The sequence below is a fragment of the Populus trichocarpa genome, chromosome 11 (assembly GCF_000002775.5).
Source record: "Populus trichocarpa isolate Nisqually-1 chromosome 11, P.trichocarpa_v4.1, whole genome shotgun sequence".
NCBI classification, from domain to species: Eukaryota; Viridiplantae; Streptophyta; class Magnoliopsida; order Malpighiales; family Salicaceae; genus Populus; species Populus trichocarpa.
The window spans coordinates 7,479,174-7,504,195 of NC_037295.2; the positions used below are offsets into that span (position 1 = coordinate 7,479,174).

General features: G+C 31.8%; 1 pseudogene; it reads left to right on the forward strand.

Moving 5' to 3' along the window:
• LOC18103161 (probable LRR receptor-like serine/threonine-protein kinase At1g29720) overlaps positions 1-25,022 on the forward strand; it is a 49,074-nt pseudogene that overhangs the window by 22,653 nt on the left and 1,399 nt on the right.

Below are 25,022 nucleotides of genomic sequence, written 5' to 3' on the forward strand. Positions count from 1 at the left end.
ACTCTTGAATTGTAAATATAGACCTGTGTATAAAGCTCGTGGGGCAGAAAGAAATACACAAGACACAAGGCATAAATTATGTCCAGCATTTAACCCGAATATTCATGCCCAAAAATTTCAGCCCCTTTCTTGCCGAATCAGCCCTTCCTCACAAACACAGCCCTCTCCACCGGCACCATCATCTTGCCTCCTCCATTCACTTCCTCTCACCAAAACCTGCCGTAGCCAGCCATTAACCCACACTGTAAACTCATCTTCTCCACAAATGGTGATTTCTTATCCATTTTTACATTCTAAACTTCATTCGTAATGTGGGATGCGAAATCGACATTAATTGAAATTGAAAAAATTACACTTTATTAAAAAATTTGTAAAATTAATAGAAGAGATCATTGGATACCGTGAAAGAGCCACAATATAGCAATAGGGGGCAATTGCCCCTTAATCTTTTTATTTTTTGAAGTATTGATTTATATTAAAATATTAATATAATAGCTTTCTAAGGTTTTTTTTTTTTTTAGCTACTAATTAATCCAAGTTTATTTTTTATTATTATTGTCTCTGCCTTTTCTTTTTTATAAAATTTTTCTTCAATCTCTAAACTATTAATTAGTTAAGCAAGTAACATCTTATGATTTATGCTTTAGAGAAGTTTTCTTCATCTTTTCTATTTATTTCATTATCTAATTTTAGTTTTATTTCTTTATAATTAGTTATTGAAAATGTTGAGGTTTATAATAATTTATGGGTTTATTGAATTAATATGTTTATGGGTAATATTATATGCTAATGGATATGAATTGAAATGAGTTTTGATGAATTAATAAGTATTTTGCTATAAATTTCATATGAAAAATAATGGTGATGAATTTACTAGTAATTAAAAATGAAGTACAAGACAACTTAAAAAATTAGGGACATAATAGATAAATTAAAAAAAATTAATATTTATGTTTAATCTACTTGTATAAAACAACAAGTCAGCAAGAATAACATTAATTTATGACAATTCTTTTAATGAGTAATTTTAAATGTTATGTATCATATGTTAGCATAGAATTGTTGCCAAAAACTTTTTTAATTTTTGAAAGATTTAGAAATAAATAAATGAAAGTTTGTTGTATATATTAAAAAAAATATTTTTAATAAAGAGATTATTTTTGTGATATAACGAGAGTGTTCATTTGAGAAATAAATTTGCTCACGGTGATAGTGTAGGAAAAAAACTCAATATTCAAAGCAAATGATGGCTAGCAAAAGTATTAAAACCGAGGGCGGCTTTATCAGATATAGTAATATATTAAAAAATATTAATTTAAAATGGTTTTGTTTTGTTTAAAAAAGTATTAACAAAATATTTTTTAAAATGGTTTTCTTTTAAAAAAAGTTATTTTTGATATAAATATATTAAAAGGATATAAAAATATTAATTTAAAATAAAAAATAAAATTTTAATTTTTTTCTAAAACCATTCTTCAAACATAAAAATAATTGCAAGTATGAAACTGTCAATGATGCACCAACTAGCTATATAATTGAGTCTATCATAAAATTCAAATAGCTTGTCGTTCTTTAGGACCAGGTGGAAAAGAGATTGGTCTAAGCCATGTTTGTTTTCTGAAAAGTAGTTTCCGGAAAACTACTTTCCAAACTTTTCTATGTTTGTTTGCTATTAGGAAAGTTAGTCAACGGAAAACACTTTCTAGTCAAAGAAAAATTTGGTTTGGTTTCCAGGAAAGTGTTTTCCCTTTTGATTGTGTTTGTTTTCCGAAAAGTGGTTTCCGGGAAATCACTTTCCAAATTTTCCTGTGTTTGTTTGTCATTAGAAAAGTTGGTCAACAGAAAACACTTTTCCAGTCAAAGGAAAATTTGGCTTGGTTTTCAGGAAAGTGATGACGTGTTTTCTATTATGTGTAGATTGAAAACTTAACTAACGATTCTATGATGCGGAATAAATATGTTTATAACAGAATCGTAAGTCTTAATAACAATGAAACAATACCTCCAACCATTGATGTTCCTCACGTATTTGCTGCTCTCTTTTATATATATTTGGCACTTCCAAACTCTACTCACTCTATATAGATGGTGTAAAACTTAAGGGAATTGAGTAAGTGAGTATGGGGACCAAATAACATTATTTATAGCCAAAGCTTCCATCAAGCTTTAATGGCTATGTCCCACATATTTATTATATCATGGGTAGTTACAAGTGAACCACTTTAAGAGCTCATAAATGTGAATGTTACATCCTTAAAGTAAACCACTTCAAGAGCTCATAAATATAAAGGTTACAACCTTTAAAGTGGACCACTTTAATAGTTCATAAATGTGAACGAGAGTTAGAGAGTCGTTTATAATGACTCTATCAGAAACGGTCAACATTCTCCCACTTGGTCCACATTTGTAATCTAATATTTCATCTTAAACCCATAGACAATATGTTTTAGTAATAAATACATGAATCATGGCGATGGGTCCTCTAATTGATGAGTATTATCTTCCATATATTACTATGTATTTATTTCTTTAAACATTATAATTTATGTAGCAACAAGTTCTTAATGAATAAACCCTATGTTTATTCTTGGTCCAACACAAATGAATTTTTCTCAAAATCAAATTAAGGTGCACATCAATATGAGAAGAATATCAAAATAGTTAAGAAAATAACATTGTTCAAACAATGAAAAATTACATAATGGAACAAAGTCCCATATCCACTATATGATCCTTGAATTTCAACGGTGGCATGCCCTTAGTCAAAGGATCAGCGATCATTAGTTCAGTGCTGATGTGCTCAATGACCACTTTCTTTTCTTTAATACGTTCTCTTATGGCTAAATACTTAATGTCGATGTGTTTACTTCGACTTCCACTTTTGTTGTTCTTAGCCATAAAAACAGCAGCTAAATTATCGCAAAACATTCTCAATGGCCTATGGATAGAATCCATAATTCTAAGCCCAGAAATGAAACTCTTAAGCCATATACCATGTGAAGTAGCCTCAAAACAAGAGACAAACTCGGCTTCCATAGTGGAAGTTGCAGTCAAGGTCTGCTTAGCACTCCTCCATGATACAGCTCCACCAGCCATTAAAAATATATATCCTGATGTTGATTTGCGTGAATCAATACAGCCTGCAAAGTCAGAATCCGAGTAGCCAATTACTTCCAGATTATTTGTTCGTCTATACATAAGCATATAGTCTTTGGTTCCTTGAAGGTACCTCATCACTTTCTTTGCAGCTCTCCAGTGGTCTAAACCTGGATTACTCTGATATCGTCCTAACATTCCCACAACAAATGCAATGTCAGGTCTTGTATAGACTTGAGCATACATAAGGCTTCCGACAGCAGAAGCATATGGAATGTTCTTCATTTGTTCCTTTTCAAGATCGTTCTTCGGACATTGATTCAAACTGAATCTATCACCCTTCATAATAGGAGCTACACTTGGAGAACAATCCTTCATCCGAAATCTCTCTAAAACTTTATTAATATAGGTTTCCTGAGACAGACCCAAGATACCTCGAAATCTGTCTCTATGGATTTTAATGCCAATAACATAAAATGCCTCACCCATATCCTTCATATCAAAAGTTTTAGAGAGGAATTGTTTCACCTCATATAGCAAACCCTTATCATTGGTTGCTAGCAAAATGTCATCCACATATAAAACAAGAAAACAAATTTTACTCCCACTGACCTTCTGGTATATACATTGATCCATAACGTTTTCTACAAAACTGAATGACGAAATTACATTATGGAATTTCAAATACCATTGGCGGGATGCTTGTTTTAAACCGTATATAGATTTCTTGAGCTTGCAAACCAATTGCTCACCATCACTAGAGAGGAATCCTTCAGGTTGCTTCATGTAAACCTCCTCCTCTAGATCTCCATTGAGAAATGTTGTTTTCACATCCATTTGTTGCAACTCTAAGTCAAAATGGGCTACTAATGCTAAAATAATACGCAAGGAATCTTTCTTAGATACAGGAGAGAAAGTCTCCGTGTAATCAACTCCTTCTTTCTGAGTGAATCCTTTAGCAATGAGTCTTGCCTTGTATCTCTCAATATTGCCCAATGAGTCTTTCTTTGTTTTAAAGACCCATTTACATCCAATGGCTTTTACACTATTAGGCAACTCAACAAGATCCCAGACTTGGTTACTCTTCATAGAATTCATCTCTTCCTTCATGGCATTGTACCATAGTTCTGTTTCTTTGTAACTCATGGCTTGTGAAAAGGATTCGGGATCATTTTCGGCTCCAACGTTATAGTCATATTCTTGCAAATACACAACATAATCATTAGGAATTGCTGATCTCTTTGGTCTAATAGATCTTCTTAATGTTGTACCATCATATTCCTAAGAAGTATGTGGTTCAACTCGTTGTTCAAAAGTTCTTGGCAACTCTTGAACTACTTGATCTATTAGAATATCATCAGCAATTTGTGGAACTTCAATGATTGGTTGTTCAACATCAGTTTGTACTTGAGGGGTGTTGTAAACAATAATCAATTTATCACTTGAAGTGGAAGGTTGAGATTCTGAATGATCATTCTCAGAAATAATGTTTCTGGTTTGATCGATCTCACTAATCAAGTCATTTTCAAGAAACTTTGCATTTCTTGATTCCATAATCCTAGTAATGTGATATGGACAATAAAATCTGTAACCCTTAGACCTTTCAGCATATCCAATGAAATACCCACTAATGGTTCTTGGGTCCAGTTTCTTTTCTTGTGGATTATAAATTCTCACTTCAGACGGACATCCCCAAACGCGCATATGTCGCAAACTCGGTTTCCAACCTTTCAGTAATTCAAAAGGTGTTTTGGGAACATCCTTGGTTGGAACTCGGTTTAATATATACACTGTCGTCTTAAGTGCTTCAACCCATAATGATTTAGGAAGTTTGGAGCTGCTGAGCATACTCCGCACCATGTCCAATAATGTTCGGTTTCTTCTTTCTGCCACACCATTTTGATCTGGTGAACCAGGCATGGTGTATTGGGCAACAATCCCATGTTCTTGAAGAAACTTTGCAAATGGCCCAAGTGCTTGTCCATCCTCTGTGTATCTACCATAATATTCTCCACCTCTATCTGACCTCACGATCTTAATTTGCTTACCGCATTGTTTCTCTACTTCAGCCTTAAAATTTTTAAAGGCATCTAATGCTTCGTTCTTATTATGAAGCATGTAGAGATACATATATCGAGAGTAATCATCTATAAAAGAAATGAAGTATTTATGACTATGTGAGTCCAAGTCTGGACTACATATATCAGTATGTATGATTTCTAATATGTCTGAACTCCTAGTGGCACCTTTCTTTGACTTGTTGGTCTGTTTTCCTTTTATGCAGTCCACACAAGTCTCAAAATCAGTAAAATCTAAAGTATTAAGTACTCCTTCATTTACTAATCTTTTAATTCTATTTATTGAGATATGACCTAATCTTTGGTGCCATAATTTAGAGGAATTTTCATCAATAACACATTTTTTAATACCAGTGTGAACATGCATTGAATCATAAGTGATATGATTTTGTAAATTAATGCAGAAAAGACCATCAGACAAAATACCATTCCCAACACAATCAGATTTATAAAATAAACTGAATGATGATTCTGAAAAATTAAAGGAATATTCAAAAGGTAAAAGTCTTAAAACTGAAATCAAGTTTCTAGAGAAACTTGGAACATAAAAGGTCTTTTCTAACTTTAAAATAAAACCAGTACTTAAAATTAAATAGCAAGTTCCTATAGCTTCCACATGTGAGCCCATCTTGTTTCCTGATAAGATGCTTTGCTCACTTCCCACTGGCTTCCTTAGGTTTTGCAAACCCTGCATGGAATTTGAAATGTGGATTGTTGATCCAGAATCAATCCACCATGTGTTAATATTGACATTAACCATATTAGATTCATAACAAACAAATGAAGTTGGATTACCTTTGTCCTCAAGCCATTTTTGAAATTTGGCGCATTCCTTCTTCATGTGTCCCTTCTTTTTACAGAAGAAACACTTGGAATCTTTCTTGATACTAGCTTGGGGAGGTATTTTACCTTTCCCCTTTTGATAGGCTTGAGATTTTCCCTTCCCACGTATTGCCAACATTGCACTTTCACCCTGTTCCATCACCAGTCTCCCTTCTTCTTGAACACACATGGTCATGAGTTCATTAATTGACCAATTTTCCTTATGTGTGTTGTATGAGATTTTGAAGGGTCCATATTGATGCGGAAGGGTGTTCAAGATATAGTGCACCAAGAAGGACTCCGACATTTCAACCTCGAGTTTCTTCAATTGAGCCACAAGGTCCCTCATTTGCATGATGTGCTCGCGCACACCTCTCACACTGGTGAGCCTTAGGGATGAGAACTTCATGATTAAGGTGCTTGCTAGCGCCTTATCTGAAGTGATAAATTGTTCATCAATAGCTTTTAGCAAGTCTTGGACCTTTTCATGCTGATCGACAGAACCATGAATACCAGCAGAAATTCTAGTCTTAATGAACATCATGCTGAGGCGATTAGATCGCTCCCATCGCTCATGAAGCGTGATGTCCGCTGCAGTGCTGGTATTGGTGAGTGCTGGTGGTTCATCTTTCCTAATAGCATAGTCTATGTCCATCCACCCTAAATGAAGAAGAACTCTTTCCTTCCAGATCTTATAGTTATCTCCTTTAAGTTCAGGGATATCATAACGAACATCAGAGATATTTGCAGGTTGTAAAACTGCATACAATTATAGATTACATGCTTAAGTTAAAATTGAGGCAATAAATATTCATGCTTTACCAATGTAAATCATGCTTAAATATCAAATCTAATGACATAAAAATGCCTGTGGGCTAAATTCTTAATTCAAGTAGATTCAATTATTCTTTATGATCAAATTATTTACTTAATTCATAATTCTAAAGGATATATTATGATTATAATTTGATATATATTTTATCTCAAATTAAACTTTTATGATAAAACTATCAAGTAATTTATTTAATTCATAATTCCTGTGGGTAAGTTATGAATAACTTGATATTTTATCCTAATTAATAATATAAATAAATAAAAATTCCTGTGGGATAAAATTTATTATATTAAGTATAAATAATTACAATTAATGTCTAATATTCTTTATGTGATCCTAATAATTCATAATATATAATTTTAATCAATTAAAGATGTTGTGGCTATTCTCTAATTAATTAAAATTATATGGATCATTAGACATTAAATCGCATAAGACTAACTTAATATTATGAAGCACATAATTTTAACTAATACTAACATGTTATTATTATGCACAAAATATTATCATAATATAAGCATAAATATTGCATAATCAAAACTATAATATTATGCATAACATTTAATTTCACGCTTTTAACTATATATATACTCATAAAAATTGCATGTATTAATATAGAGCAAAAATAATCAATTCATGCAAACTAAATACGAGCATAATAATTAAATTTGCACAATAATAATCTAAATCGCATATAATTAAATCAAATAAAAATTATAATCACAACAGTATATTATAACAATTATTAACACAATTCCCAACTATTTATAAAGTGGAAATTAAATGTCATTGTTTGTTAAAAAAACAAAGCTGCGTGTCATTATTATTTATTTATTTATTGGGTCGTCCTCAACCTCCATACTGGGTTGCAAATTTCGATTTTCTTATTTAAATTTTATCAAACTTTCGACCATAAATAAAGATAAATAGAGCAACTTTATAAACCAAGGCAGAGATAAAACCATGCTCTGATACCAAATGAAAACTTAACTAACGATTCTATGATGCGGAATAAATATGTTTATAACAGAATCGTAAGTCTTAATAACAATGAAACAATACCTCCAGCTATTGATGTTCCTCACGTATTTGCTGCTCTCTTTTATATATATTTGGCACTTCCAAACTCTACTCACTCTATATAGATGGTGTAAAACTTAAGGGAATTGAGTAAGTGAGTATGGGGATCAAATAACATTATTTATAGCCAAAGCTTCCATCAAGCTTTAATGGCTATGTCTCACATATTTATTATATCATGGGTAGTTACAAGTGAACCACTTTAAGAGCTCATAAATGTGAATGTTACATCCTTAAAGTAAACCACTTTAAGAGCTCATAAATATAAAGGTTACAACCTTTAAAGTGGACCACTTTAATAGTTCATAAATGTGAACGAGAGTTAATAAATGTGAACGAGAGTTAGAGAGTCGTTTATAATGACTCTATCAGAAACGGTCAACATAGATTTCATAAATAAATATAAGTTTTTTGTCAAAACATTAATATGTTCAATTATTAAGTATAAAAATAAACAAAATTAGAAGAGGATAAAAATAAAATCAGAATAAAATAACTAAGAAAGGTTTAGTGAGAGAGAGAGAGAGAGAGAGAGAGAGAGTGAACGAAATTAGTTGTTTACTGGGACTCAATTGATTGTGATTTTAAATTTGAATCTGGGTAATTGCGTGATATTATTATTTTTTTATTATTTATTATTATTTTTTTTATTTTTTTTATTTGTCTTTTGATGTGATTGTTTATTTGTAAGTGTCTTTTAAACTTTTTAATAGGTAAGAACAATAATTTAGTTAGTATCCAGCTGTAATTGTCAAGCTAAAAAAATTCAAAACAATATTTTAAAAAAAATATATTAAGAAAAAAATATATATTAGATTGACTCAGATTAACTCGGATTAACTTATTAAATTCTCGTTCTGGATCATGAGATCGTGATAACCTCATAAAAAATAAATAAGAGAAAAATAAAGCTCAATTCTTAATTAGCTCAATGTTGAATGATGAAATTGAAAACAAAAATCAATAAAAAAAAAGAATTTGAATCAACCTAGGTTAACCTGTCGAACTTGGATCACGAGACCGAGATAATCTTATAAAAAGCAAATCAAGAAATATTATAAAGATCAATTCCCAATAGAGAATTTAATTATGAAATTTAACCTTCCAAACTTGTGTCACAAGTTTAGGATAACTCCATACAAATTATGAAATTTAATTACAATTAACCCAATGTTGAAGGAGAAACTAAAAAAAAAATATTCAATTAAAAAAAGACAAAAACATTAAGTTAATTAAATTAATCTATAAAAATCATGACTTGAGTTATGAGAATAGAATAACCCTATAGAAAAAAAATTAAAAAAATTTAATCTTTAATAAATCTAATATTGAAAGATAAAAATAGAATTATATTAAAAAAAAAATCATTATCCAATTAGCAATGATTTGTGAAGAGGTGTTATTAAAATACCTCGTTTTCTTTAGTTCTTATTAATTATTATTATAAAATAATATGAATTTATAAATTTAGGGTTTACTTTTGATAGAAGTTGAAAGAATTGATAAGTTAGGGGATTTAATTAAGTTTATAATTAGTTTAATGAAATCAAGGGGTTTAATTGAAGAAATATTACAATTAAGAACTGATTTAGGTCAAAATTACAAGAAATTAAAGTCCAAGGACCATTCTGTAAAAGGCGCAGCAATGCAGGTGTTCAATTACAATTTGGCTTAAGGGTCCGATTAAAACAAATGTTAAAACGTAGAGGATCAAATTGAAAAACGGCCACCCCAGTCCAGAAACGGCGCCGTGTTTTCATTTCTATTCATCGTCTTCTTCTTCTGGAAACGGAGGAGTCACCCTGCAAAGGAAAGGGCCGATCACCACAGACAACCCACAAACGCAAGGCAATCCCCACGACTTCCATCACCGTTTTCCCAGGTCATCTCCCACGAGACGCCATTGGAGGCGTGAAGATAGCCACCACCAACAGCCCTGTAGTGGCAGGACTCCTGGAATCCGAGACCCAGCAGGATACTAACACCCCAGCGAGCTTTATCCTCCTCCCAGGAAGGAAGAGGCGTGCTGGAAGACTACCACACAACCCCTATAAAAAGCTAACTAAGCAGCCATCGCAGGGGGGGAGATCAAAGGAGAAAACAAGAGAGATTATAGGAGAAAACGAGAGAGAAAGGAGAGAAAAAAAGGGACTTATAACAAGAGAACAATACGGGCAAAAAAAAAAAAAAAAAAACAGGACACTAGAAACAGGACTGAGGGATATACAACTGGGAGGCGATCAGAGGAGAAGAAAAACACAAACAAAAAAGAAACAGAACACAGACGGAGAAAACAGAGGCACACAGGGCGGACGACGAATAGACAACCAAAGGACCAAAAAAAGAAAAAACAGGAGAATGGCAGAGAAGAAAGTGTCTGTTCGGCCAGCAACCTCAAGCTTTCCATCACCATCATCTTCATCTTCAAGTGACAACTCCAGGTACGCCTTTCTTTCTGACCACTTCCTGCATTTCTAAATTGTTAAACAGTGCGAAGATAAGGTAATATTAATTATCTTCGAACTGTACAGTACACACGTGATGCCTAAGCTGGTTACTGATCTGAACTAGTAACCAGATCAGGTAGACCTAGCCTGTCCAAATGATTATTAACAATACTTTAAAAAGTGCGGGAAAGTACTGTAATTTTTTCTACCCTTTTATTTTCGTTATACTAATATTTTTATTTTGTTTTTTTACATGTTTGGCTTTTTTTCGATGATTTACTTCTTGTTTTACAAAAAAAAAAATATTATATTTTTTTAAAAAAATTATTTTTACTGATTTTTTTTAATATTGAACTGGTGGAGAATTTAGCTCTGTCATTTAAAAAAAACATTGTGAATTATTACAGTGTTTTTCTATATGATTTTTTTTTTATTTTTATGATTTTTTTCCCAAAATAGTATTTTTTGGTTTTTTTATTTTTATATTGAGCTGATTGAGAATTTAATTTTGTAGTTTTTTATAAAAAAAAATATTGTAGATTGCTACAGTATTTCACCTACATATTTTTGTTTTGCTACAATATTTCTCTACATGTTTTTTTTTTCAAAATTCTCTTTTTTGAATTTATTTTTTTTAATATTGAGCTGGTTGAGAATTTAGCTTTAACTTTCCCCACATGTTTTTTTCTTTATTTTTTTATTTTTATTTTTGCTTTTTTGTTTTTTTCCCAAAAATTGTCTTCTTTTTTTTGTGTTTTTTTAAGAATTGTTTTTGTCGATTTTATTTTTTTAATATTGAGCTGATTGAGAATTTAGCTTTATAGTTTTTTCTTTAAAACACTGGTGATTGCTACAGTGTTTCTCCATATAGTTTTCTTTTGTTTTCTTTGTTTTTTTATTCCAAAATTGTCTTTGTCAATTTTAGTTTTTTTTTTTCATATTGAGCTGGTTGATAATTTAGCTTTGTAGTTTTTTTTCTTGAAAAAAAATATTGTGGATTGCTACAGTATTTTCCCACATGATTTTTTCTTGCTACAGTGTTTCCCCACATGTTTTTTTATCCCTTTTTTTTTCCAAAATTATCTTTGTCGAATTTATTTTTTTATACTGAGTTGGTTGAAAATTTAGCTTTGTAGTTTTTTTCTTTAAAACACTGTTGATTGCTAAAGTGTTCCCCACATGATTTTTTTTGTTATAATTTTTTTTTAAAATTATCTTTATCGATTTTATTATTTTTAATATTGAGCTGGTTGAAAATTATAACAGTAGATTTTCTCATGAAACAGTATAGATTGCTACAGTGTTTTCTTGCATAATTGTTTTTTCCTTTCGTTTTTTTATGATTTTTTCCAAAATTATCTTTATTGATTTTATTTTTTTAATATTGAGTTGGTTGAGAATTATAATTTTATATTTCCTCACAAAACACTATAGATTGCTGCAGTGTTTTCCTACATTATTTTTTTCCTTTTGTTTTTTTATGATTTTTTTTCAAAATTATCTTTGTCTATTTTATTTTTTTAATATTAAGTTGGTTAAGAATTTAGCTTTCTAGTTTAATTTTTCTTTAAAATATTGTGGATTGCAATAATGTTTCTCCATATAATTGTTTAAAAATATGTTTTATGAATTTTTCTACAAATCCATAACAACACACAAACATGTCATAAGCTCGTGGCAGCGCGCGGGCTTGGCAACTAGTGTTTGCTTAGCAAAACACACTGTTATACTTTTTACATATATTTTATTCTCCTTTTATTTTGAAATCTGGTCGAATAAGCCCTTTTTCAATATTAAAAAATTCCCAAAATATATGGGGATCTTCGTGGATTTATTTGTGGCCCCTCATGCTTTGTTTTATTGTTTTTTATTTTGCGTTTTTTTCTGCTATATGTTTAATTTGTGAACCATTACTGTTAAATACAAATATGTTGTGTAATGCTTTTTTATTTATTTATTGTTGTCTAAATAGAGTAAATAATAAAAGGGTAAACAAAAAGAAAAAGGCATAGAAAAATTGTTTCTTCTTCCTTAAAAATTCAAAATTTCACGAACTTATTGACTGACGCCAAAGTCAGGAATATCATATTTGTTTTTTGGATTTGTGCAATATTTACCAACGCTAGAGTTGAAAATATTCACAGACACTGTTTATTGACGCTAGAGTCAGAAATATGATAGGAAAAAAAAGGGAGGACAAAACACTTGGTAATTTTAGACAAAACCAGCAATGCAACCTGCCTTAGGGAGACGCTTAAGGGGTGATAGCATCTTCCCTTTCGCATAATTAGTCTCGGACTATAGAATCTCAGTTCACCAATTAGGATTCTTAGTTACCATAATAATAGGTGGCGGCTCCTTAAACGAGACCGTTTTCCCGAAAGAACAAGATGCTAGATATTTATTTCTTTTTCATGAAAAATTTTAACGGTCGCCGCGATGTCCAGGTGCCTTGGGGCATAGCCATAGACATAGTTGTGGGCATCATCGTGGGTGTTTCCTTGGGTGTAGCCACTAGCATAGCCATATGGGGCGTAATTGATGAGCTTAACTGCTGGTTTAGCTGTTGGCATCATATGTCATTGGCTTAGTGTCCCTTTGGTATTATTGTTGGAACTGTGTTTTGTTCGAACCACAATTTATAACCGTTTGGTTAAACATTTGAACACAGATTTTAGAGATAGGTCCCACTAAAAATTGAGGTCATACAACCGTTTTTGCTAAAGCAAAAAGTTGCTGCTTTTCATTGCCCACCCCATTGCCATATGTGTAGAGTGAATTAACTCACTCTGTACTGTTCACTTGAATAATGCCAGGTGAATTAATTCATGAGTCACTGTTCACGTGAGCAGTAACTCCACTGTTCATTGACCGTATTTGACCCGGTAAAAAAAATCCAATTTTTTTATAATTGTGTTTTTTTCTTGAAAAACTAGTGTTTAATATTATTCAATGACACTACATAAATTAAAAGGAGATCGTATGATGACATATCATTTGCAGAATTTGATTGCAATTCCAATTTTGTTTCTAATGATATTTTACCTTATTTTGTTGCACGCTAAAAAAATCATGGAAACTATAGTCCTTATCGGATGAATTTTCATACGTGATGAAATTATAGATAAGTTAATGGAACAATAAAAAAATATTTGATATAAAGTATTATTTATTTAATGACATAATAGTGGTAGTTAAATCTACAATATTTAAATTAAAAATCATCAATATTAATATATATCATTTTTAGTTATTTTATAACCTCGATTTGAAAAGCATATTTAACCAAACACATTAAACTACTTTTTATTCAACCTCAATTTCAACCATATTTTTAACCAAACATATATAAATATCAAACCAACCTCAACCAAAAGTGCTTTTTAGAAAACAATTTTTTTCAAACCACAACCACAAAAGCTACCACAACCAAAAGTTGCAAGCATCGCGTGTTGTTGGCGTAGCCGTAGATGTATTGTCAGCCATGAAAAAACTTTTTTAAAAACATGAATGAACTGATTTTTTATTTATTTTTCACAGACGATGCCATTGATGAGGCTCGAAAAATCCTCAAGAGAAAGATTATGAGCGCTTTTCATGGGCAAATAAAACTGGATCCGGAGGACCTGGTGGGCCTGGTAACACCTACAAAAAAAACATTCTAATACTTAAGTCAGTATAGTGATTGTACAGGTGACGTGAAGAATGAGTATTCTCTAGACTTGAATATTCCTTAAACCTTATTTAAGTTTTATATTCAAGTTATGTTGTCTAGAGAGATTGACTCTCGTCTTCTAGCCTCTTTCTTTATACTCCTTGAGATATTTGTTTATATAAATTTTTTAAAGATAAATATTTTATAATTATATAATATTTAATATAAATACTTTAAAAATATCCTAAATATTTATGAAAGTATAGATATTGTATAAAATATACACCATAAGTCTGATTGGACTCGGCCAAAGAATTAGTATTACCGTGTTGTAGTTAATTTTATCAATAATTTAGGCTGATCAGCTGGAGAGATGAGCAGCTTAAACTTGTCCAACTCATAATTAATTACCTGTTGCGATATTAATTTACCAGTTGGTAACTTGTAATCAACCCTTGTCGGTTTGGAGAGATAGAAATGAAAAGGAATCAAATCTAGTGGCTAAAGGTCATTCTCACCAATTTACGAATTTGTCCCCACGTCCAGCATAAATCAAGTACGTACCTCATAAAATGAAAACTTATTCAAAGCTTCTTTCCTACTCCTGCACCCAACATGTTCACGATGCTTCAGCCACCGCATGGAGTTCTTCAGTTTTGCCGAGTAATGGTGGTCGTGATCACTCTTTTCAGTTCTGCTACTTTGGTTGTCTCATATCAGTTACATCCAGACGAAGGTAAGAGAGTAAGCTTTGTTTTTATTGTAATAATGGAGTGTTGTAATAATCTGAGCTAATTAATTTCCATGCACGACTTTCCATTCCATTGGTGTGCTAAGTCACATATCCACAGATTAAGAAATTCATTAATATAAATTTATAGTTCATTGCTCATGAATTACTTCATTGGAGAATCATTTCTTCACTTTACACTGCAGCTACATATATTTTTTTTTAAAATTAATTTTAGTTTCTTGTTTTAACTTTTTTAGTCTTTTATTTTACATATTTTTTTTTTAATTAAACAAAGTTGTAATGGTGTCATAAAATAGCTTTTATCTTTATAAAAAAAATTCCAAAAATATGGAATGTCAAGTGAAGTTATATATACAAATTATAGGAATACAAAAATGCCAATTGCTTCTGTAATGAAGCTACATGATATTCAAGGTAATTTATCTTGCATTTAATCATGTTATGACATTTGTCCTCGACTGATGGTAAATAAATACTATTCTACTACTAATATTATTGTTAACGGAAACAGACGGAGTGACCATGTTAATTTTTAACATTACGGAAACAGACGGATTGTCCTTAAAAAAGAATTACAATCATATAGAGAAAAACCCTGAATTCGAAATATTAGATTTTTCAATCTGTTTTTTTTTTATGTATTAAAATAATATTTTTTAAAATTATTTTTGACATTATTATATTAAAATGATATAAAAACATAAAAAAATAATAATTTTTTAAAAACTTTTAAAATACAAAATAAATCGGGCTCCAAAGCACACTTGTCGAATCACACCTCTTATCTTTTTAACCCGAAATGGTATCATTCGTGTTGCTGTTGAAAACAAGGTTGCCACTCATTTGATAGCCACAATATGGCCATACCTCTATGAAATATAAAATTGCTTTTACAATTTTGGATCCAATATTAAAAGAAAAACAAACAATACGTATTTGATATTAAGAGTAAACAAACAAAATTAATTTAAAATAATAAGTGGGATTAAAAAATTAAAACATATAAATGAGTTAATAAAAAAGTGTTTTTTGATTTCCAATTCTCCTAAAACACATGCAACAAATTGAAAAGGAGAACTTTGAATTATTTATAATTAAATTGTGGAGTTAATATACAATCCGTTTACTTTATTTATATATTTTCATTATTTATATCTATTTTTACTGGATTTGTACTCAAGATTCCGACCATTTAATTTATTGTGTTAGAATACCACTCGAAAACTATTAATTTTTTTTTTTTGGTGATAAGAGATATTAACCGATGTTATGTTATGTTATGGATATGGATCCTTGAACTAGTGACGGCGTTAAGACAAATTGGCAAGACACTGACGCAGGGTGGGCAACCCTTCGAGGTGGGCGATGCTTGCAACCAACCAGGAACTCTGCACGATTCAAAAGCCAATAGCACCGTCATGTGCAATTGCACCCTCAACCTCAATAATGATGGTTATTGTCATATCACGTCACTGTAAGATTTTTTTTTTTTTTTTTTTTAATTTTTTTTGTCTTCTATGTTTATTTGAATACTTGATGTTAAAATAAATAGATTGGATACATTGCTCCTATGTTTAAATTAATTGTCTGAAAATATCTCTAATCTTAAAGTTGTGTTTGGTATTGGATGAAAATTAATTGTTTAAATTTTAAATCTGAAATGTTATTACGCCAACCCTTCGAGGGTTGTAGATTTTAAGCTCTTAATTAAGCTGTTTTTATTTGCAGTTTCCACTAATAATTTGCTTAAGTGATGAAGGGACTATATAGTTTTCAGCACAAGTAGTTTTGAGTTGGTTTTTCAATCATCTAAACATTTCTTTATATACTGATGGTGTTTTTCTCTTTTAATAACAGATATCTAAAACGATCAGTTTTTCAGGCGAGCTTCCGCCTGAAATGGCCAACCTTGCATATCTTAAAATTCTGTAAGAACCTTTTCAGGATATATTTTATTTGTGTTTCTATGTGTATTGATTGTAGAATCTCAAAGCAACTTTTATCAACTAATTTATAAATTGTGGAATGGAAATACCTTAATAATAATAAAAAAGAAGAAGCATATTTGACGTAGCTGAACATAACAAATAAAAAAAAAATATATATATAATTTTTTAAAGACACGATCACACATAAATCTTATTTCATTGTTTTATTGAATTTCTTTCTAATAATCTTAATAATAAATAACTCAGGTTTATACTCCAAAGCAATGTCTACTTGACGTTTTATAAAGTTGAACAAGTTAAATTCTCAGGTATATATTGATGCTAAACAACTATATTATCTGTCACAGTGACCTAACTCGCAACTACATTTCTGGCAATATTCCTAAGGATTGGGCTTCAATGAAACATTTGACAAACCTGTAAGTTCATTCACCTCATCTTTGCTTACCAGTTCATACACAAGGCAGAATTCACCATAACTAGATAACATTTTATGCATGCAGCTCACTTACATCCAATCGCTTGTCAGGAAATATTCCTGGGTACTTGGGAAACTTTCGCAGCCTGACTTACTTGTATGTATTGAAGTCATAAATATATGTTCTGCCGATTTATCATTTTCTTGTTTTCTGCTTCTGTTTTTGACAATGCTAGCTTACTTGGTTCACTAAATTTATTTTTGTCAATTAATCAAATACAAATACATGAAGGTCCCTTGAAGCAAATCAGTTTTCTGGTACTATTCCTTCTCAGCTTGGTGATCTTGTCAACTTAACAGACCTGTAAGACATTTACCTGCTCATCATTATTAAACCAACGCAAGCTAGGCATTTTAGTTGCAATCTTTGATGCTGTGCTATGAATTAATGGTTGCAGGATACTTTCCTCCAATCAGTTGGAGGGAAACTTGCCAAATACTCTCACTAAGCTAAACTTGACTGATTTGTAAGTAATCAATTCCTTTCTTCTTTAAACACAGTTTTTGATAATGCAATAGCATCTGGTTTCCTTAATTCAGTTTTGCAATGTGCAGTCGTGCAAGTGATAATAATCTTAGTGGCAGAATACCTGATTTCATTGGGAACTGGAGTAATCTTGTTAGACTGTGAGGATCTCTATCTGCATGATATTTTCGTTAATTCATTTCTCTGCTACATGTTGCACAATATTCTGATATTTTGTTTTTCCTAACGAAGTGAATTATACGCAAGTGGACTAGAAGGACCCATACCTTGTGCCATTCTTTCTTTAGAGAAGTTGAGAGACTTGTGAGTCAAACTAATTCCTGAGATGCACAGCAATAAATACAATGATTTTGGTGTTTCCTCTTTGAAGAAGACAGAAAGAATAAAGGGAACTATAACACATTCTTTTCTTTTCAATGTACTGCAGGAGGATCACTGATATGTCTGGACCAGAGTCTAATTTACCCAACATCCCCCCCATAGTGAAAAATTTGTTCGTCAACTGTCCGTAAAATGTCTAAAATAAACTTGAGAACATGTTCTATTGAGAACTAATTAAGCCTATCTTTAATTTCTTTGAAGGGTTTTGCGAAACATCAATTTAACTGGTGTGATCCCAACAGATGTGTGGAGATCGGATTCTCTGAAAACGCTGTAAGTCTTAACACCTTCACTCATCACCTTATATGTGCTGTAATGTGATAGAAGTTAAAAACATGAATATATTTTAATAACATCGCAAAAACATTAACTGTGAATTTTTTTAATTTAATTTTTAATTCATTATAAAACTTTAATTTTTTTGTAATTTTACTCCCGATTTCAACCAACTGACTTGGTAAAAATTAAATTTGATTTTTTAAAATTCCAATCTTCTCAAATAAGCCCAAATTGGGCTTTCAAACTTAATTTTTCACCAGTTAAACCCCTAATAAAATTAATTTAACTCATTTAAAGTATTATTACATCTTTGCACTTGATTAAATCCTTCAATTCGACTCAAATTAATTCTCAAACATAATTAAACTTTAATTTTCCCCATGATTAAATCAAATTGGCCTATTAAAAATTTAATTATGCCTATGAACTTCATTTCTGTCAAAGAAGCATCTCAACCCAATAGACTAAACTTTTAGGTGAGGTCCCAAGATATAATTAATATTATTATTCTTTAACACACACCCTCAAGTAAAAGTCATTTGAGCTTGAAACTTACACAGACCTACATTACCTTGTGTTTGATTTTTATCAAATAAATGGGGATGGTGGGATTCGAACTAGTGATCGCCTATTCATCAAGGCTCTGATATCATGTCAAAGAACCATCTCAACCCAATAGCTTAAACTTTTAGGTGAGGTCCCAAGATATAATTAATATTATTATTCTCTAACAATTTCTATGCAGATTTGTCCAATAATAATTTAATTTGACCTTGAATCTACATTGTTTCCTTAGTCTTGGGTATAATGAGGTATAATTAGGCTTCGAATTTCATCCAAAATTACAACTTCATTTTTCTATATGTTTGAGATCCTCCTCGACCTTCTTTCTCTGCGTCACCGATCTTCATTTTATTTTTTTATTTTTGTTTTGGAAGAAAAAAAAGTGAACTTGGGAAATAATCCAAAAATAGGTTATGACATTTAACAATAATATTATATTCTTTGTCATGGTTACCTTTACAATCATAACTCTTTTAGTGTCAAGTAATGTTAAAGTATGATCTTTCATCTTAATCTCATATCCCTTCTCCAACAATTGTCCTTAGCTCAATATGTTGCTTTTCACCGTTAGTATATAATAGATATCACCAATACATTGATGAATTCCATCTTTTAATTTAATCAAGATCATTTATTTTTCTTTGATGACAACTTTTGAATGATCTGCAAAGATAACATTGCCTCTAATTGCTTTATCAAGCTCTATATATGAACTTGTCTTTATCTCCGCACATGTGGTTGCTAGCTTAATTTTCTAGATACCACCAATTCTCTTCATCTTGCATTCTCTTATTATGCACTTATAGTAGGTTGGCTTCTTTCTCTTTTTATATTATAAGATTTTCATTATCCTCAACCCTCTTGGTTGGAATCTAGCAATCCCTAGCATAAGGTTTGCACTTATAGTAGGGTGCCTTTTGACAGTTATAACATTTAACTTTTGATTTGTCAAACCTGGATCTTGGATTGTCATTTTCGGTGTAACCGATTGACCGGTTTGTTTCATGCGATCGACTGATTGATATGTTAAAGTTGTCTTGGCCTCCTTTTTCAAATCTGCCTCTTACTCATCTTTCTTTGTTTTGTCCATGTCCTCTACCCTCTTAGGAACATCCAAAACCATCTTGCTTTGAAATAAGTGCCTACATCCTTTTGAATCTCATTGACTCTTTCCTCATGGACTTGTAATTTTTCCATGAGACTTTATATTGAGAGAACATCCATACTTTGTGATTCCTCTATCGCGATAACCATATAATGGAACTTTTTTGTAGCGAACGTATAATCTTCTCTATCACACGTGTCTCTTCCATCTTCTCTCCATATCTCCTCATTTGATTGTATATAACCAATACTCTTGCAAAGTATTCTGAAATATTCTCTTATTCAAGCATATGTAACTTTTCAAAGTCACCACATAGCTTTTGTAAACATACCTTTCACACATTGTCAACTCCTTGATTTGATTCTTCCAAAATTTCTCATGCATGTTTGGCGGCGATTGCATTAGCCACTATCTCAAAAGTGGCATCATCTAGACTTTAATAGATGATTGTGAGTGCTTGTTGATTCTTCTTTCATGCCTTTTGCACGACCTTCTTTTGGGCTGAAGTCAACGTTGCTCCATCTATAGGCTTCTCAAAGCTTTTTTCAAACGTCTCCCATATATCTTTGGAAACTTAGCTAAGCTTATACTCAAATACACTAAATTTCATAGTTGCCCTTTGTCAACCTATGACATTGAAGTGAAAAGTTTGGATTGACCATGTCAAATAATCAAACCTAAGCTCTAATACCACTTGTTGGAAGTAAAACAAGTGTGGTATAAGATCAACACAATAATGTAAGGTCAAAAACTCAAGAACAAGAAGAAGATTGAGAGAAATGAATACTTTTGTTAAGTGTTTCTCTTGAAGCCCCCTTAGCTATTTTCTCTCCTTTTGTATTTATAGTAATGTTGAATTACAAGCCTTTCTATAAACATAAAATCTTAAAAAATTAAGAAACTAAACTAATACAAGGAAATCCTACTCTAAACAGGAGGTCAACAGATTCTTAATCCAACCGATCGTTTTGTCTCAACTGATTGACCTATTATCAACCAGTCGACCAATTGAACTAATTTATAGAAATCAATTTACCTTCAACATTTAGAACCTTATTTCTAAACTTTCTTCCACACATTCTAAACACTTTTACATCCTTGACATTTAACTTGGTTTGTGTTTAACCATGAACCAAATGAAACATAAGTAAAAATAATGCAGGTATTTGCATTTCGCAGAAGCTCCAGCTTGTCTATCATGCAAAACTACTTGCAAAAAGGTGCAAGGAATATTCCGAAAACTAAAGTTGGAAAATCTTTTAATGTAATCTTTTGCAGGGATTTAACTTTCAACAAGTTGGAAGGTGGAATTCCTCGAGAAGCAAAAACATATGATTTTATGTAAGTATTTAAATTTGAATATTTGACATCTGACCATGGATGGAGGAGTGAATTATGCTGAAAGAATCAATCTGGCTTTTGAGAACCAGGTTTTTTAGTGGAAACAAGCTGACTGGAAGTGTCCCAGACTCATTTATCAACTCAGGCAACAAAATGTATGTTTCTGAAATGTATCACCGGTTTCAGTTATTTCAGTTTAGATATTCTGTTCAACTTCTCTGCTCTCTTGTGAAGATATAACTGCTGATGATTGATCAACCATTAATATTTATAAAGTGGTCTTCTGAGTGAATCTTGATAATCTAAGGCTACATATATTTTCATGCCATATATAGGGCCTCAACGAAAGCCTAGTTTCTGAAAATATGTGGGTTTTTTTATTTTTTTTAATCTTGCTTAGCATTTCATTTGTTCCACTACTTACTATTAATTTTGTTGAGGTTCACATTCATATTTATGATTCCCTTGGCTTCTTGCAGTGATGTTTCCTACAATAACTTTTCATGGCTGCCAAGCTGTCGAGATGCCCTGTAAGGATATCTATGTTCTTAAATTTGGGATATTCCTGGTTGCTGCGAAACTTAATGATTTCAATCTATAAACCAGGGATATAAACACGTACAGGAGTTCATTCATCAAGAATGACTTGTAAGGCTCCTCTTATACACTCTGGAGTGCGATATTTTTGGTATTTCATGTTGTTGAAGATCCAATCTGGTAGTTGTCATGATACCAAGGAAAAATTAAGAACCACAACTGATACAACGTAAGAGAGGTGTATACATGTTTGTACATATAAAACTCATATATGCTTAGCAGAAATCTAGGATGAAACGAGGTCCCTATGGATAACCTTAATTTGGAAATGGAGCTCTTACAGGATAAAATTTCAAAATTCCCTTGTGGGATATTTTAAAGGGATGTCTTAAATGCAGACAGGCAGGTAAATATCCCTTCTAAAAACTCACTCCCGTAGACTAAAAAGATCTTTGCAGTGGTGGAACCTGCGTTAACAGAATATGCTGCTAATCATATAAACCATGTCATGTTCATATATAGTTTTCAGGGGGTAAAAATACATTATATATCAGATGCTAAGCAGGATTTTAACTGAATATCTTTGGAGTTAAATCTGCAATTTATATTTATATCTTTAAATCCTATCCAGATTTTCTTTCTCAGCACAAACTTGGTATCCTAGGATCAGATATACCAGGCCATGTCATTGTAGCTTTTATGCTCAAAATATTTTTACTATTTCAAATCAGTTATGCAAATTTTATATGTTTTTAAATGCATGTAGGAGTGAAACATATATATGCTAACTTGTGCATTTTGAACTTTTTAATTTAGATCATGTTATGTAAACTGCTTGCAAAAATACAGAGATCTTCCAGCATATATCCAATAGAAATCATCAATTATATACGTTATTGATTAATGCTGAATGAATGAATGAAGAACATTAGAATGTGACATGCTTTATCATTCATTTACCACAAGATATAAGCTCAATCACTCATGAAGAGGGAACATAAAATGAATATTCTACTTGAATAATATGATATTTTTTTGGGGGGTGAAATAATGCTAATTTCCATGTCTTACAGAAGCGGACTTCTTCCATGCTCAGGCATACATGAGTGCCCCAAAAGTATGATATTCTTTTCCCTCCTTAAATGAGAAGTAACGAAGTTCTTTAAAATCAAAGCAAATCTGTTTCAAATTCATCAGCATACCGAAATCAGTCATCTACTATAATATCAGTGTCTGTGTATTTATTTGAGCACGAGTACTAATTTCAATGTAGATTTTTTTGCCTTAATTCTACATTCTATTCTGCACACAGATCTATTAAGGATTTATCTGTAACCAAAACATGGCCTCAAGCAGAACTTGAACAGATCTATTAAGGATGTATTCATTCTCACGTTTTCACCATCGATCTATATCACTAATCAGAAACCAAAGGTTGACAGAGCAGCCTTCATCGACTCGAGTTGAACACTGATTGTGACAGGCCACTTGGAAAAGTATTAGCCAATGACTAATCGATTTGAAGCTATATAGTAGAGTAATAGCTCTAGTTGTAGAGCAAAGGGATCCAAAAATCTAAACACTTACACACCCCTACGATATGAGAAGAATATTTGCAACTGTTCTAATGGTGTACTGATTTGACGTATTGCAGGTTATCGTTCATTCCATGTAAACTGTGGTGGACCGAATGTAAATAATAGGAGTATCTTGTATGAAGGTGACGAAAGCATTAAAAGTGATGCTGCTAGGATTTATTTCAAAGAAGGATCAAACTGGGGATTCAGCAACACAGGAGATTTTATGGATGACGATGGTATTAGCCCCGAAAATAAAATTCGTTCACCGGACCCTTATTTCCCAACGGATTCGGTGTATTATACAGCACGCAGAGCTGCCATCTCTCTCACTTATTATGGATATTGTCTGGAAAATGGGATGAACACTGTTAAACTCGACTTTGCTGAGATACAATTCACAGATGAAGAATTGTACAAAAGAGTTGGAAAACGCTTTTTTGACATTTATATTCAGGTAATTGAGATTAAATTATCCAAAAAGATGATTTTTTTTTCTTTCAAAAAGATCCTTTTAACTTGGGATTTGTTTTCCAGGGCAAACTAGAGAAACAAGATTTTAATATTAAGAAGGCTGCCAAAGGATCTAACAAAGCTTACTCTATAGAATTCAATGCCATTGTGACAGACAAAACCTTGGAGATCCGTTTATACTGGAATGGAAAAGGGACTACTTGCATTCCACAGAGAGGAAATTACGGTCCTATTATTTCTGCAATAACTGTATGCTCAGGCATGTTTTATATAGATATATTCCCAGCATTTCATTTGAAAGTCACTGACTTTGCGAATTTCATTCATATACAATGACCTTTATCAATTAAGTTAAAATGAAAACCGAGCAATGATATTATTTCCCCCTTGGACTCCTTAGACTTGGTCATTTCCCCCACCGGTTGCATAATTAACAAACAAATTCTTCCTTATGAACCTGGCTTTGATTTTCATCATAACTGTATGTAAGCTTCTACTCAGTTCATTATACCATCTAAGAAGCGTTTTATGGTTTGTGGTTTTCAGGCCAGAGATCTTATTGTCCAGGTGAGAAGTGAACTGCTGCCCTACTGTGATTTATTATCCCATTGGCTTTCTGTGTTTGTGCGTGTAACTTCGTTAAATTTCAGAACCTGGAGAAGCAAGTAAAATACCTATCGTGGTTGGAGTTTTCACTTCAGCCTTACTCCTTGTTTTCTTGGTAATGGGTGTCATTTGTTGGAAATTCTATTTTAGAGACAAGTTCATGAGAGAACGAGGTACATTGAAATCAACCATCTGCCTGCTAAAGCCTTTTCCTTAATTAGTTAATTAACAGCTATTACACACGCAAACATCTAGAATATAAAACATCCGCGCATTGATGATGTTGAGGTATTTCCCTTGTGTCACCAACAATTATGTGCAGATCTCAAGGGGCTAGATCTGAAAACTGGTACCTTCACTTTGAGGCAGCTGAGAGCTGCCACTAACAATTTTGATTCTGCTGACAAAATTGGAGAAGGTGGATTTGGCTCCGTATACAAGGTCTGTCACTCTAATATTCTCTTGCATATTATCCCA